The sequence below is a fragment of the Anomaloglossus baeobatrachus genome, chromosome 12, assembly GCF_048569485.1.
Source record: "Anomaloglossus baeobatrachus isolate aAnoBae1 chromosome 12, aAnoBae1.hap1, whole genome shotgun sequence".
NCBI lineage: Eukaryota > Metazoa > Chordata > Amphibia > Anura > Aromobatidae > Anomaloglossus > Anomaloglossus baeobatrachus.
Genome location: NC_134364.1, coordinates 96,708,625 through 96,724,283, shown reverse-complemented (window position 1 = coordinate 96,724,283; position 15,659 = coordinate 96,708,625). Strand labels below are relative to the sequence as shown.

Genomic DNA, 15,659 nt, shown 5'->3' with positions numbered 1-15,659 from the left:
CGGGGGGCTGTCTGATAATAAAACCTAAAGGAATGTCAGACAGTCAGGGTCCACCGTGCAAAGACTCTGCTGCAGACTATGGCAGAGGATAAGGGGTATATAAGTGTGCCACTGTAAATAATAATAGCACAAGTGCAGAGTGCAATACCTCTGTTAAACTCACAGAGGAATATAATTAGAAAATAAAGCAATTCCTCCCTTACTTAGAGGGTGTGTGGAATGGTCTCTGTTAAAGATCACAGAGACAAAAGCAGTGAGTGGGAAATGGCACCTACCTAGGTCCGTTCCTCTAGTGGTGCCAGGAGACGGACAGCAGCGTAAGCCGCACAAAGCTCCTACCTGCGTTCGCTCCACTAGTGTGCGAGGACATGAACCACTAGATATGGCACCTGCCTACGTCCGCTCTTCTAGTGGTGCAAAAGAGACGGACAGCAGCGTAAGCCGCACAAAGCTCCTACCTGCGTTCGCTCCACTAGTGTGCGAGGACACGAACCACTAGATATGGCACCTGCCTAGGTCCGCTCTTCTAGTGGTGCAAAAGAGACGGACAGCAGCATAAGCCGCACAAAGCTCCTACCTCTGTTCGCTCCCCTAGTGTGCGAGGATACGAACAACTGCCAGACGCAGTATAAGGAACGTTACCCTAGCGGCAACGTCCACCTACGAGTAGAATCACAAGGCCCAGCCGGACCATGTGCCTCAGGCACCTGCCTATGTCCGCTCCACTAAGAGGTAAGAATACGGACTGCAGCCGAAGCTGTAAGGTATAAGAACGCTACCCTGCCGGTAGCGCTCACCTAACATAGACAGAGAGATGCCTAGAGGGACGTGCACAGGGCGTCTACCATCATGTGTGTCGCCCTGGGCAAGCCAGGGGACACAGGTCACACACCACCACACCCTACATCCCAGGTAGGAACATCTAAGCTAACCAAAAATCCTTGTTGCCTTCCTCCAGAGGCTGATGATTCACACCAGGGGGTGGGCCAGGCGGTTGGCTCCGCCCACCGAGGAGATCACAGCTCTGGAGGCGGGAGAAACCAGGCAGATAAGCTAGGGGAGTGAAGGAGTAAACAGCTAAGTGAAAGTGAAGGAAGAAAAGTAGTAAAGGAGGAAAGCAAGAGTGGCGACAGAATAGAAAGAGTGTGCAAAGCCTGAAGAGTCCAGCTAAGTGCAGGGCAGGTCAGCAAGGTCAGCAACAGCGGTGACTGTCTGGAGGGGGACCGTTTGGAAGTTCCTGGAAGGACCCCGTAGGCTGTGTGCCCGGTGGTCTGGAGCAGTGTTCCGAAGGACAGTCAGCACCAGGGCAGGGGCCTCTCGGACCCCGGCAAGGCTTGGAGTCGCCGTAATTTGCCGAATCCGTCAGTGAAGGGGACGTAGATCCCCCAACAACCAAGACCCGAGTGAAGGCAACAGCCCAACCTGTACAACAGAGACACCGCCACCGCCAGGGCACCAGTTTCTGAGGGCCAGCGCCTGCGGGCAAAGAGTAGAGCTCCTCCGGCCCAGCTTGAAGCCGGGGAGCGGGTTACCGGTGGGGACCCATCGCAACCATCAAGTACACAAAGGTGCAAGGAAGAGGGACATCACCGTCACCTACTGGGAGAGCAATTGCAGCCGTCCGTGGGACCGTCTTACCAGCCGTTTGGTTTACCGTAAAAACTGTGTCAACGTCTCAGGCTGAGTGAGTACCACAGTGCCGCAAGGCACAGCGCTGCCCCCCGCGTCCCTGCGCCCACCAGGCCCTGCACCTCCCAAGCCATCACCGGGGCCCCGGGATCACCAACCCCTACCCACGGAGGGGCAACACAACACCTGGCTGCTACGCATCACCATCCCCGGGATCCCCGTATAGAGCAGCGGTGGTGAAATCACCACAACCGTGGGTGGCGTCACGGACAATAAACAATCCCCACACCCAACAACCCCCTTTCACTCACGGGCGAGGAGTGCCGCTCGAGAAACCCCCGGGATCCGGCCCACCGCTCGAGCCACCACTGAGCAGCAGCCGCCGGACCCGAGCAGAAGGGGTGAGCGTAGTGTGCTGACACCCTCCTCCCCGCCCGCGACAACTTGGCGTCACGAACAGGATCTTACCGCTCTGCCGTTTGGTAGAGGTGCGCCTTGTTACCGCCGGAGGTATCCGGCAGAAAAATTTCAGAAGCCGCCATCTTTGGCGCGAAAAGTTCCCGCTCGAGCGTCTTCTCGAGCAGTAGAGGCGCGAAGGCCAAAACCCCGCCCTGAGAGAGGAGGGGCCGGAAAGAGCTAAGGGGGACGCGATGGCGGCTGGACGCATGTAGTTGCAGCTATAAAAGCAGGGACGCCAGGACTCTGCAGACCTACTGGGTTCCTGGAAAGCACAACTGCCGAGATGTCCGCCCCACCTAGTTCTGCAGGGACTACCGAGCCGGTGTCTGGAACAGCAGCATGGTTGAGAGCCCGGGCGGCGGGAATCTGCCGTCGCTATCAGAGTCGGATCGGCGGGCTGATGGAGCAGTGGGCCGCGGAGGTGGAGGCCCTAGTTGCTGTGGCGCGAGTGTATGGAGTGGAGGCCGTGATGGAGGAGCTGGAGAATGACCCACGCCCCTGTGTCCCCGAGGGACCGGTCGCTGCGGCTGAGGGACCCGGTCTACCCCTGGCTCCTGTGTTACCTCCGTCCTGTTCGCTCGCGCGCTGCACCGCACCTGGCCCGTCGGATGTACACCCCTCTGTAACTGCGGCGGGGGCAGAAGATAGCGACTCCGGGCCTGACACCGGGCCTGTGTCAGAAGAAGAGGAGGGGGTCGTTGCTCTGCCTGGCATGGAGGCCACTTATGTTCCCCGAACCGGAGGCAACGGGTATCGGGCGGCCCTTCCACGCCGTGCTTGCTACGCACTGGAGGGGCTGGTGCCCGTGTCCTTCCACTCCAAACCGGGTGAGGAGGATGAAGACATCGAGTAGGGCAGCGGATGCCCGTAGCACCGTCCCCGTTGGGACCAACAGCTTGTTTGTTTAAAAGAGAATGATAAGTGAAATTACCGAAGAAGTTACCTGATTTTCTGTTTGATTGAACCGGCTGGAGCCGGCACCGTTGTCCCCATGGGGACAGTTTAAAAAGTTATTTTGCATGGGAACTATCCATGGACAAGCCCGTGAACTTGCAGGGCACCCACAAACGTTAAGTGGCTTGTAAATACGTTGTTTGCAGTTACCGTTTTCCGCAATGCCGCCTCCGGAGAGGCAGGTTGGAGGGAGGGCCCTCAGCAGAGCAGGCTGGGGCCCAGCCACCAAAGGAACCGGTGGCTACCCTCTGGAGGGAAGGACAGATCCCGCTCGGGTACCGTGTGCTGGACTGTGGGTCAAGGGGTGCTGCCTGGGCTTTAGGGGCAGCATCAGGGCCAGGTTACTTGGGTGGGAGAGAGCGGAAACCGTAACCGTAAACCGTTGCAACGTTAAAGAAATGTGCCTCCCGTTTGGGAAGAGTTATTAAAAATGTAAATATGTTGATTATTATGTTATCTTTTACAGAAAAATAAATCCGGTGTTGGACGGTAGCCCGCGGACGGTCTGCATTTTGCTAAGGGGGAATGTGTCGCCCTGGGCAAGCCAGGGGACACAGGTCACACACCACCACTCCCTACATCTGTCAGGGCCAGGCGGTCGGGCAGACCCAGGAGGTGGATCCACTGGGCCGAACTCTAAGATGGTGGTAAGGAGTCCGGTAGCTGAAGCACTATGGGCAGTAGAACAGTCCGTGCCAGTGAGTGTAATGAAGAAGTCCCTGGGACCACGGAGTCACAGATGGTAGTCCGGGTGACGTAGCTCAGGTTCGGAAGCCGAGGTGATGTCAGGCGGGGTCCGGAACCTTTGGAGCGAGATGACGGGTCACCGCAGGGATCCGAGATGGTACGGACTGTCAGATGGCAGACGGACAGCGTGCGGGGTTCGGGATTCAGCAGGACCGGATGGCGAGGCAGGATCAGCTCTAGAAGAGAGATACGTGAGTATGGCAAGAAGATACCAGGAGACCTGACTCCTAGCTTGGAAAACACGAAGATCAGGCCCCGCCCTCTTGGACAATACACCCCTTAATACCCTGTACCTGTTTAGCCTCATTTCCTGTTAATGGACGCTGGCCCTTTAAGAAAGGGTCAGTGACCGCGCGCGCGCCCTAATGCGCATGCGCGCAGCCCGGGTGCCAGAAGCCAGGGAAGGAGGCTGAGAAGAGGACGCAGGGGAGCCGGCCAGGGCCTGGGAAGCCGTCGGACGCCGCGATCGGAGACCAGGAGGCCTGGGGAGGACGGGCACCGGAGCCAAGGACCCGGGGAGCGTGGCAGGTGAGCCGGGGAGCGGGGCTGAGGACCCGGGGAGCGGAGCAGAAGACCCGGGGAGGGGAGCCCAGGACCCGGGGAGCGTGACAGTACCCCCCCCCCACGCCCCCCTCCCCGCAACCGGGACATGAAGGCACGGATCAGAGGAGTGCCCACGTTCTCCCTGGGCTCCCAGGACCTATCCTCAGGACCATACCCCTCCCAGTCCACCAGGAAGAACTGTCGGCCTCGAACAGTCTTCATGGCCACGATATCCCTTACCGCATAGATGTCGTCATCGGCAATAGGTGGAGGAGCCGGACTGGCAGCAGCGGAGAAGGGACCAAAGACAACCGGCTTGAGCAGGGAGACGTGGAATGAGTTGGGTATCCTCATCGTGGCCGGGAGCTGTAGCTTGTAGGAGACCTCATTGATCTTGCAGAGGACCTTAAACGGCCCGATGTAGCGAGGGCCCAGCTTGTAGGAAGGTATCTTCAATCGGATGTACTGGGAAGCAAGCCAGACCAGGTCACCAGGAGAGAAACACGGAGGGTCCAGACGCCTCTTGTCAGCGTGTTTCTTCATCCGCTGGGAAGCGCGTCCAAGGGACGCCTTGACAGAGTCCCAAATGGTAGCGAAGTCACGGGCTACAGTATCAGCCGCAGGGACATCCGAAGAAGGGGATATAGGCAATGGAACGGAGGGCTGAAGTCCGTAAACGACATGGAATGGAGATTTGGAGGACGACTCACTGATGTGGTGGTTATGTGAGAATTCAGCCCAAGGCAGAAGCGTGGACCAGTCGTCATGATGGGCGTTGACGTAGTGACGTAAGAAGGATGTCAAGATTTGATTGACCCTCTCCACTTGGCCATTAGACTGAGGATGGTATGCGGAAGAAAAGTCCAGAGTTACTCCCAGATGTTTGCAGAGCGCCCTCCAGAAGCGGGAGGTGAACTGAGTTCCTCTGTCGGACACGATGTGGGATGGAAAGCCATGCAAGCGGAAGATGTGATGGATATAGGCTTCCGCGAGTTCCTGAGCAGAGGGCAGTCCAGCCATGGGGATGAAGTGAGCCATTTTGGAGAACCGGTCCACCACGACCCATATGACTGTGTGTCCAGAGGATAATGGCAAGTCCGTAATAAAATCCATCGCTATGTGTTGCCACGGAACTGAGGGTATAGGCAGAGGCAGAAGACGGCCATAGGGCAGGTGTTTGGGCGTCTTGTTCCTGGCACAAGAGGAGCAAGCAGAGACGAAAGCAGCGACGTCCGTGCGAAGGGATGGCCACCAGTAATGGCGTACAATCGCACCCCATGTCCTCTTCTGGCCTGCATGACCGGCTGTTTTTGAGGCATGACCCCAGTGTAACACTTTTTGCCTGTCAGTCTCAGAGACATAGGTCTTTCCGGGCGGTATCTGGGCCAGGGTGACAGGGGCCACCGAAATGATCTTGCTAGGAGAGATGATGGGTTGGGTAGTCTCTTCCTCCTGCTCCATGGGCATGAAAGACCTAGACAAGGCATCAGCGCGTACGTTCTTGTCCGCGGGTCGGAAATGGAGCTGGAAGTCAAACCTGGCAAAGAATAGGGACCACCTGGCTTGCCGTGGGTTCAGTCGCTGAGCGGACCGCAGGTATTCCAGGTTCTTGTGGTCCGTGTAGATAATCACGGGGTACACTGCTCCTTCCAGGAGGTAGCGCCACTCCTCCAGAGCCAGTTTGACCGCCAATAGTTCTCGGTCACCGATGGTGTAATTACGTTCCGGCGCTGAGAAGCTCTTGGAGAAGAAACCGCACGTCACCATCTTGCCGGAGGAGGACTTCTGCATGAGCACTGCTCCGGCTCCCGAGGAGGAGGCATCCACCTCCAAGGTGAACTGGCGGTTTAACTCCGGACGGTGGAGTACAGGAGCGGAGGCAAATGCTCGCTTCAGTGAGCAAAACGCGGCGTCGGCCGCAGGTGACCAGTCCTTTGGATTAGCCTCCTTTTTGGTCAAAGCGGAGAGAGGAGCAGTCAGGGCAGAGAAGTGAGGGATAAACTGGCGGTAGTAGTTGGCGAATCCCAGGAACCGTTGGATTGCCTTCAGTCCAGAAGGGGGAGGCCAGTTGAGTATGGAGGAGACCTTCTTTGGATCCATCTGCAGTCCAGTGCCCGAGATGATGTATCCCAGGAAAGGGAGAGAAGACTGCTCAAAGACACACTTCTCATATTTGGCGTAGAGACGATTCTCTCTCAGTCTTTGTAAAACCAGCTGTACGTTCTCTCTGTGGGTCTGGAGGTCCGGAGAGAAGATAAGGATGTCATCCAGATAAACTACTACACAGATGTAGAGGAGGTCCCGGAATATGTCGTTCACCAATTCTTGGAAGACTGCTGGTGCGTTACACAGGCCGAAGGGCATCACGCAGTATTCATAATGCCCATCGCGAGTATTAAACGCGGTCTTCCATTCGTCCCCAGAGCGGATACGAACTAGGTTGTAGGCACCCCGAAGATCCAGCTTGGTGAACACACGGGCTCCTCTGAGCCGGTCGAACAATTCGGGGATGAGCGGCAGAGGGTACTTGTTTTTGACGGTGATCTGATTCAGACCCCGGTAGTCGATGCATGGGCGTAGGTCACCCTCTTTCTTCTTAACGAAGAAGAAGCCTGCTCCCGCAGGAGAGGAGGATCTCCGGATGAATCCCTTTGCCAGGCTTTCTGTGATGTAGGTGGACATGGCCCTGGTTTCGGCTGGAGACAACGGATATATCCGTCCTCGAGGCGGTGTTGTTCCTGGGAGCAGGTCGATGGCACAATCGTAGGGACGGTGTGGCGGAAGTACCTCAGACTCCTTCTTGTCAAAGACGTCTGCGAAGGACCAATAGGCCGAGGGCAGTTCCGGCAGGTTCTCTGGAACCGGAGGTCGTCGGATGGGTTGTATGGACTTCAGACACTTCTCATGACAAGCAGGACCCCATCGGGTGATTTCGCCAGTACCCCAGCTGACTGATGGTTCGTGTGTCCGCAACCAGGGAAGTCCCAGCAGGATCTGGTGGGACATGTGTGGGAGGACGTAGAGAGCGATGTTCTCGGTGTGCAGGGCACCGATACGCAGTTCGACCGGACTGGTGACCCAGGAGATGGTATCAGAGAGGGGTCTCCCATCCACAGAGGCAATCACTAGGGGCTTCTCGAGTGGAGTAACAGGCAGCTGGTACTTGTCCACCGTGGCCTGCTGGATGAAATTGCCTGCTGCTCCCGAGTCGAGGTATGCCTCAGCCGTGAAGCGCGTCTCTCCCGTTGACACTTGCACAGTCCACATAACCGGGTCTGAGAGAGTCCCAGCACCTAGGGTGGCCTCTCCTACCAACCCTAGGCTTTGGAGTTTCCCGGCCTTTCCGGACAGGAACGCAGGAGGTGTGTGTCCTCTCCGCAGTAAAAGCAGAGACCCTTGGCGAGCCGCTCTGCTCGACGTTGTTCAGACTGTCGTACTCGGTCGATCTGCATGGGCTCGTGGACGGGAATCCCAGCTGTTGATGACTGAGATACGGAGGGCTTCCGTGGAGGAGAGGAATGCCGTACCGGACGTCTCTCACGAGACAGCTCTTTGGAGCGCTCCTGAAAACGAATGTCCACTCGAGTTGCTAGGGCAATCAGGGCATCTAGGGTGGAGGGCACGTCACGACCCGCCAACTCATCTTTGATGCGACTCGAGAGTCCTTCCCAGAAGGCGGCTGTTAGGGCCTCATTATTCCACCCGAGTTCTGAAGCCAAAGTGCGGAAACGGATGGCGTATTGGCCCACCGTCAGTGTTCCTTGACGTAAGCGGAGGAGGGATGAAGCAGACGCAGAGGCGCGTCCCGGCTCGTCAAAGGTGCTGCGAAAGGCCTGCAGGAACTCTTGAAGATCCTTGGTCATAGGGTCCTCCTTCTCCCACAACGGATTCATCCACGCCAGTGCCTCGCCCTCCAGGTGAGACATGATGAAGGCGACCTTGGCTTGGTCGGAGGCAAACAGATGTGGCAGCTGCGTGAAATGGAGGGAGCATTGGTTTATAAACCCCCTGCAGGACTTGGGATCTCCGGCGTACCGGGGTGGTGAGGCCAAACGCAGTCTGGAAGCATCCGAAGAAGCAGCCACGGGAGCGGGGGATGTGGCTTGACTAGTGGCGGCTTGGGATGTCGAAGACGTGACTGCCGCTTGTAGCGTGGTCAGGCGGGTGTCCACGGAAGTCATAAAGTTCAGCATGCGGGTCTGAACTTCACGCTGGCGTTGGAGTTCCTCTTGCAAGGCTGCTAGTGCTGCAGCGGGATCCATGGCCTGATCTTACTGTCAGGGCCAGGCGGTCGGGCAGACCCAGGAGGTGGATCCACTGGGCCGAACTCTAAGATGGTGGTAAGGAGTCCGGTAGCTGAAGCACTATGGGCAGTAGAACAGTCCGTGCCAGTGAGTGTAATGAAGAAGTCCCTGGGACCACGGAGTCACAGATGGTAGTCCGGGTGACGTAGCTCAGGTTCGGAAGCCGAGGTGATGTCAGGCGGGGTCCGGAACCTTTGGAGCGAGATGACGGGTCACCGCAGGGATCCGAGATGGTACGGACTGTCAGATGGCAGACGGACAGCGTGCGGGGTTCGGGATTCAGCAGGACCGGATGGCGAGGCAGGATCAGCTCTAGAAGAGAGATACGTGAGTATGGCAAGAAGATACCAGGAGACCTGACTCCTAGCTTGGAAAACACGAAGATCAGGCCCCGCCCTCTTGGACAATACACCCCTTAATACCCTGTACCTGTTTAGCCTCATTTCCTGTTAATGGACGCTGGCCCTTTAAGAAAGGGTCAGTGACCGCGCGCGCGCCCTAATGCGCATGCGCGCAGCCCGGGTGCCAGAAGCCAGGGAAGGAGGCTGAGAAGAGGACGCAGGGGAGCCGGCCAGGGCCTGGGAAGCCGTCGGACGCCGCGATCGGAGACCAGGAGGCCTGGGGAGGACGGGCACCGGAGCCAAGGACCCGGGGAGCGTGGCAGGTGAGCCGGGGAGCGGGGCTGAGGACCCGGGGAGCGGAGCAGAAGACCCGGGGAGGGGAGCCCAGGACCCGGGGAGCGTGACAACATCCCAGGTAGGAACATCTAAGCTAACCAAAAATCCTTGTTGCCTTCCTCCAGAGGCTGATGATTCACACCAGGGGGTGGGCCAGGCGGTTGGCTCCGCCCACCGAGGAGATCACAGCTCTGGAGGCGGGAGAAACCAGGCAGATAAGCTAGGGGAGTGAAGGAGTAAACAGCTAAGTGAAAGTGAAGGAAGAAAAGTAGTAAAGGAGGAAAGCAAGAGTGGCGACAGAACAGAAAGAGTGTGCAAAGCCTGAAGAGTCCAGCTAAGTGCAGGGCAGGTCAGCAAGGTCAGCAACGGCGGTGACTGTCTGGAGGGGGACCGTTTGGAAGTTCCTGGAAGGACCCCGTAGGCTGTGTGCCCGGTGGTCTGGAGCAGTGTTCCGAAGGACAGTCAGCACCAGGGCAGGGGCCTCTCGGACCCCGGCAAGGCTTGGAGTCGCCGTAATTTGCCGAATCCGTCAGTGAAGGGGACGTAGATCCCCCAACAACCAAGACCCGAGTGAAGGCAACAGCCCAACCTGTACAACAGAGACACCGCCACCGCCAGGGCACCAGTTTCTGAGGGCCAGCGCCTGCAGGCAAAGAGTAGAGCTCCTCCGACCCAGCTTGAAGCCGGGGAGCGGGTTACCGGTGGGGACCCATCGCAACCATCAAGTACACAAAGGTGCAAGGAAGAGGGACATCACCGTCACCTACTGGGAGAGCAATTGCAGCCGTCCGTGGGACCGTCTTACCAGCCGTTTGGTTTACCGTAAAAACTGTGTCAACGTCTCAGGCTGAGTGAGTACCACAGTGCCGCAAGGCACAGCGCTGCCCCCGCGTCCCTGCGCCCACCAGGCCCTGCACCTCCCAAGCCATCACCGGGCCCCGGGATCACCAACCCCTACCCACGGAGGGGCAACACAACACCTGGCTGCTCCGCATCACCATCCCCGGGACCCCCGTATAGAGCAGCGGTGGTGAAATCACCACAACCGTGGGTGGCGTCACGGACAATAAACAATCCCCACACCCAACAACCCCCTTTCACTCACGGGCGAGGAGTGCCGCTCGAGAAACCCCCGGGATTCGGCCCACCGCTCGAGCCACCACTGAGCAGCGACCGCCGGACCCGAGCAGGAGGGGGTGAGCGTAGTGTGCTGACACCCTCCTCCCCGCCCGCGACACATGCATGAACCAAGAGGACTGAGCGCCGGGTGGCGTGCGTCAGGGTCTTATATAGACTCTGTGCCTCATCCAAGATGGAGGACACTAGAGCCAATCCGCTGCCAGAATGACAGCAATGACGTCACGCTGGCCTATCACCGAGCAAAGCGTCACAAGCACGTGACCAGCGACCAATCGGCATAGAAGGTGTCAGAGACATGTGATCACGTGTCACAAGCACATGACCAGTGGCCAATCAGCTTAGAAGGTGTCAGAGACATGTGACCTCGTGTCAGCGATGATGTCACCCGCACATGTGCAATGGCTCCAAGATAGGACTTATTCTCCAGCGCTTGCACATGTGCAGTAGCAAGAAATCCGGACATAGTCTCCAGAGCCACAGCAACCGTAACAGTACCTCCCCCTCAAGGACCCCCCTCCCGGCGACGCAGGTAATCGGCAACTAAGTCGGGAGCATGGACAGCCTCCTCAGGCTCCGAAGAGCGATGTTCCGGGCCATAGCCCTCCCAATCTATCAAGAAGAACCTGCGCCCTCTAACCATCTTAGAACCAACTATGGCTCATACCTCATAGCTGGAGCGAGAGGAATCAGAGGCAGGAGAGTGCACTTCACGAGCGTGAGGTAAAATAGCCGGCTTTAGCAGTGAAACATGGAATTTGTCATGGATCCTAAGATGGACGGGTAACTTCAATTGGTAGACTACAGGATTTACCTGTCGAAGAACCTCATAAGGACCCAGGAAGCGAGGAGCAAATTTGACAGCTCACTCTAAGTTTCACGTGTTTTGCAGAGAGCCACACAAAATCCCCTGGAGAAAAGACAGGAGCCGGGCGACGAAACCAATCGGACACCGTCTTCATACGGTCCTTAGCTGCTTGGATCGACTCTTGAGTCCGATCCCAAACCTCTCTGGCATTAGTTGCCCAGTCGGTCACAAGAGGAGAAGGTGCAGCAGCGGGAAACGGTACCGGTACCCTAGGGTGTTGCCCATTATTGAGTACGAATGGTGTCTGCCCAGTGGCCTCAGCCAGCGAATTGTTAAGGGCAAATTCTGCCCAGGGTAGGAGGGAGGACCAGTTATCGTGGTTCTCAGCAACAAAGTGTCGAAGGTATATAATCATGGCTTGATTGGTATGCTCAACCAAACCATTGGTCTCCGGATGGTATGCCGAAGAGAGATTCAACTCAATTTGCAGAAGGCTACAAAGATCTCGCCAGAAACGGGAAGCAAATTGCGGGCCTCTATCACAAATGATACGATCTGGCATCCCGTGAAGCCTAAAGACATGCTTGAGGAATAGTTTGGCTAGTACCCTGGAAGACGGGATTCTCGATAACGGTACGAGATGAACCCTCCAGGAGAAATGGTCCGTAATGACCCACACAAATCTATGTCCCTGTGAACACGGAAGATCACCCAAAAAGTCCATGCCTACCACCTCCCATGGTCTATCTGGCACTGGTAAAGGATGCAAGAGCCCAGCCGGTCTCTGCCGTAATGGACGGTTGCGAGCACACGAGTAGCAGGAACCGACATATCTCTTGACGTGGCTGGCTAAGTGTGGCCACCAATACCACCTCTCCAGTAACTCTCGTGTCCGCCTAATACCAAAATGCCCACCCACCTTTGAGGTGTGGGCCCACGACAGTATATCATTTTGTCGATCAGGTGGCACAAAGGTCTTGCCCGGTGGGATTTGGTCTAACGTCACAGGGGAGAGCGTATGAAAAACCCTGGAGGGAAGGATAATACGAGGTTCGTCAATCTCTTCCTGGGTAGAAACCATAGAGCGAGACAGAGCATCTGCCTTGTTATTCTTACTCCCAGACAGATAGTTGATGGAGAAGTGAAAGCGGGAGAAAAACAAGGACCAGCGGGCTTGGCGAGGATTCAGACGCTGAGAGGTTTGTAAGTACGTCAGATTCTTATGGTCTGTATAGACCTGGAAAGGATGGTTCGCTCCTTCCAGCAAGTGACGCCACTCCTCCAAGGCTAATCTCAGGGCGAGCAGTTCCCTATCCCCAATGGTATAGTTTCTCTCTGCCGGTGAAAAGGTTTTAGCAAAGAAGAAACACGGCCTTTTTCTACCTGCACCATTCTTTTGATACAAGACCGCACCAGCACCCACTGAAGAGGCATCAACCTCCAAGAGGAAGGGCTTATTCTCATCGGGTCTTTGAAGAACGGGAGCAGTTGAAAAGTGTCTTTTTACTGCCTCAAAAGCCTGGGATGTCTCAGTAGACCAGACTTTTGGATTAGCACCTTTCTTAGTCAAGGCCACCAAAGGGGCCACCAAAGTAGAGAAATAGGGTATGAACTGCCTGTAATAATTTATGAATCCTAAGAAGCGTTGCACCGCCTTCAAGGAATGAGGTTCGGACCATTCCAGGACAGCAGAGAGCTTCGCAGGATCCATGGCCAGACCCTCTTGTGAGATAATGTAGCCCAAAAAAGGCAAGGATGACTGCTCAAATACACATTTTTCGAGTTTAGCAAACAAAGAGTGCTCCCCATAAACGGGAAAGGACACGAACGACATCCTGACGATGAGTCTCCAGATCAGGAGAAAAAATCAGGATGTCGTCCAGATACACCACGACGGAGGATAACAGTAAATCCCTGAACACATTGTTTACGAAGTCCTGAAATACTACGGGTGCATTACATAAACCAAAAGGCATGACGAGGTATTCATAGTGACCGTCTCGGGTGTTAAAAGCGGTCTTCCATTTGTCACCCTCTCGAATTCGTACCAAGTTATACGCACCCCGCAGATCCAACTTCGTAAAAACCTGAGCTCCCCTCAGTCTGTCAAAGAGCTCCGAAATTAAAGGTAACGGGTATTTGTTCTTTATTGTGATTGCGTTGAGACCCCTGTAATCTATGCAGGGACGCAAATCACCCACTTTCTTCCGAACAAAGAAAAACCCAGCTCCCGCGGGAGAGACAGACTTACGAATGAACCCCTTCTCTAAACTCTCTCTTATATAGGTCGACATGGCCTCCGACTCAGGTATCGACAGGGGGTAAACCCTGCCCTTAGGTGGAACCGAACCTGGGATAAGGTCTATGGCACAGTCATACGGCCTATGGGGTGGAAGAACCTCAGCACCCTGTTTGGAGAACACGTCAGCGAAATCCAAATAGGGTGTAGGTATGGGAGAGAGATCAGTTGATGCAACTGCAACGACCTTAGGTGGTAAGGGAAGACATCGGGACTGACATTTCGAACCCCAACTAATAATGCTGTCGGACTCCCAGTCAATGTGAGGAGCATGAGTCCGAAGCCATGGGAGACCCAGAAGGACGTCGTCTATACCCTCAGGCAAAACAAGAAAAGAAATCTCCTCTATATGACCCTGAGGCAGGGAAAGGCGCAAGGGAACTGTCCTCAATGTAATGGAGTCAGACAACATAGTCCCATTAACAACACAGACAGGAATAGGCGCCTCTAACATGATAGAGGGAAGATTGTGTCTTTTTACAAATCCTGAGGACACAAAAGTCCCGTCAGCTCCGGAATCCACAAAAGCCATAATAGGCCATGTATTCTCAGAGAATGAGAGCTGACTTGGGATACTACACTTAGAGAGTGCAGAAGACGTCTCTAGTAACCCCCCTCTAATGGTTACTAGGCCTGGGAGTTTCCCTGACGACTAGAACACTTGTTGGCATAGTGCCCAGCCTGACAACATACGTAACATATAGGAGGACCAGACTTGCGTAGTCTGGAGGACGTATGACCTAACTCCATAGGAGTGGGAGATGTTTCAGATGCTGAGGAAGATGGTAGTGGACCCTCAACAACTGGAATAGCCTGATGCTTAGGGCGTGAGGAAGAGACCTCGAGTCTACGTTCCCTATGGCGTATGTCGATCCTCGTTGCTACTGTAATCAAGTCCTCCAGAGAAGCAGGGACCTCACGAGTAGCAAGGGCATCCTTGACATAGCCTGCCAACCCTCTCCAGAAGATAGGAATCAACACCTTCTGTGGCCAATCTAGTTCTGCCACCAGAGTTCTAAAAGCAATGGCATAAGAACTAGTGGATAACGAACCCTGAGATAGATCTAAGAGTCTCAGGGCCGCATCATGGGTAACCTGCAGACCCATGAATACCGCTTTAAGAGCATCAAGAAAGTCTTGATGTCTCAGAGTAACCACATCAGAGCGCTCCCATAAGGGAGTCGCCCATTCTAAGGCTTTGTCCTGAAGTAAGGAGATGATAAAGCCTACTCTGGACCTCTCCGTAGAGAAGCGAGAAGAGTTGACCTCTAGGTGTATCTGACACTGACTAATGAAACCACGACATGATCTGGCATCGCCAGAATATCTGTTTGGCAGAGCAAGTCGAGGATCATGTGCAGATGTCACCATGGTCTGAGGTTTATCCTCTATACTCTTGAGCCGCGACTCAAGTACTTGTATGTAACGGTGTAACTGCTGATATTCTGCCATAACTGCCAGACCCTTGGCTCAGTCCTAATGTTACGGGGGGCTGTCTGATAATAAAACCTAAAGGAATGTCAGACAGTCAGGGTCCACCGTGCAAAGACTCTGCTGCAGACTATGGCAGAGGATAAGGGGTATATAAGTGTGCCACTGTAAAAAATAATAGCACAAGTGCGGAGTGCAATACCTCTGTTAAACTCACAGAGGAATATAATTAGAAAATAAAGCAATTCCTCCCTTACTTGGAGGGTGTGTGGAATGGTCTCTGTTAAAGATCACAGAGACAAAAGCAGTGAGTGGGAAATGGCACCTACCTAGGTCCGTTCCTCTAGTGGTGCCAGGAGACGGACAGCAGCGTAAGCCGCACAAAGCTCCTACCTGCGTTCGCTCCACTAGTGTGCGAGGACACGAACCACTAGATATGGCACCTGCCTAGGTCCGCTCTTCTAGTGGTGCAAAAGAGACGGACAGCAGCGTAAGCCGCACAAAGCTCCTACCTGCGTTCGCTCCACTAGTGTGCGAGGACACGAACCACTAGATATGGCACCTGCCTAGGTCCGCTCTTCTAGTGGTGCAAAAGAGACAAACAGCAGCATAAGCCGCACAAAGCTCCTACCTCTGTTCGCTCCCCTAGTGTGCGAGGATACGAACAACTG

General features: G+C 55.3%; 1 protein-coding gene across 7 annotated transcripts in view; it reads right to left on the bottom strand.

Annotated features, from left to right (window-relative positions):
- LOC142257710 (T-lymphocyte surface antigen Ly-9-like) overlaps positions 1-15,659 on the bottom strand; it is a 93,194-nt gene that overhangs the window by 26,825 nt on the left and 50,710 nt on the right. The window lies entirely within an intron of this gene.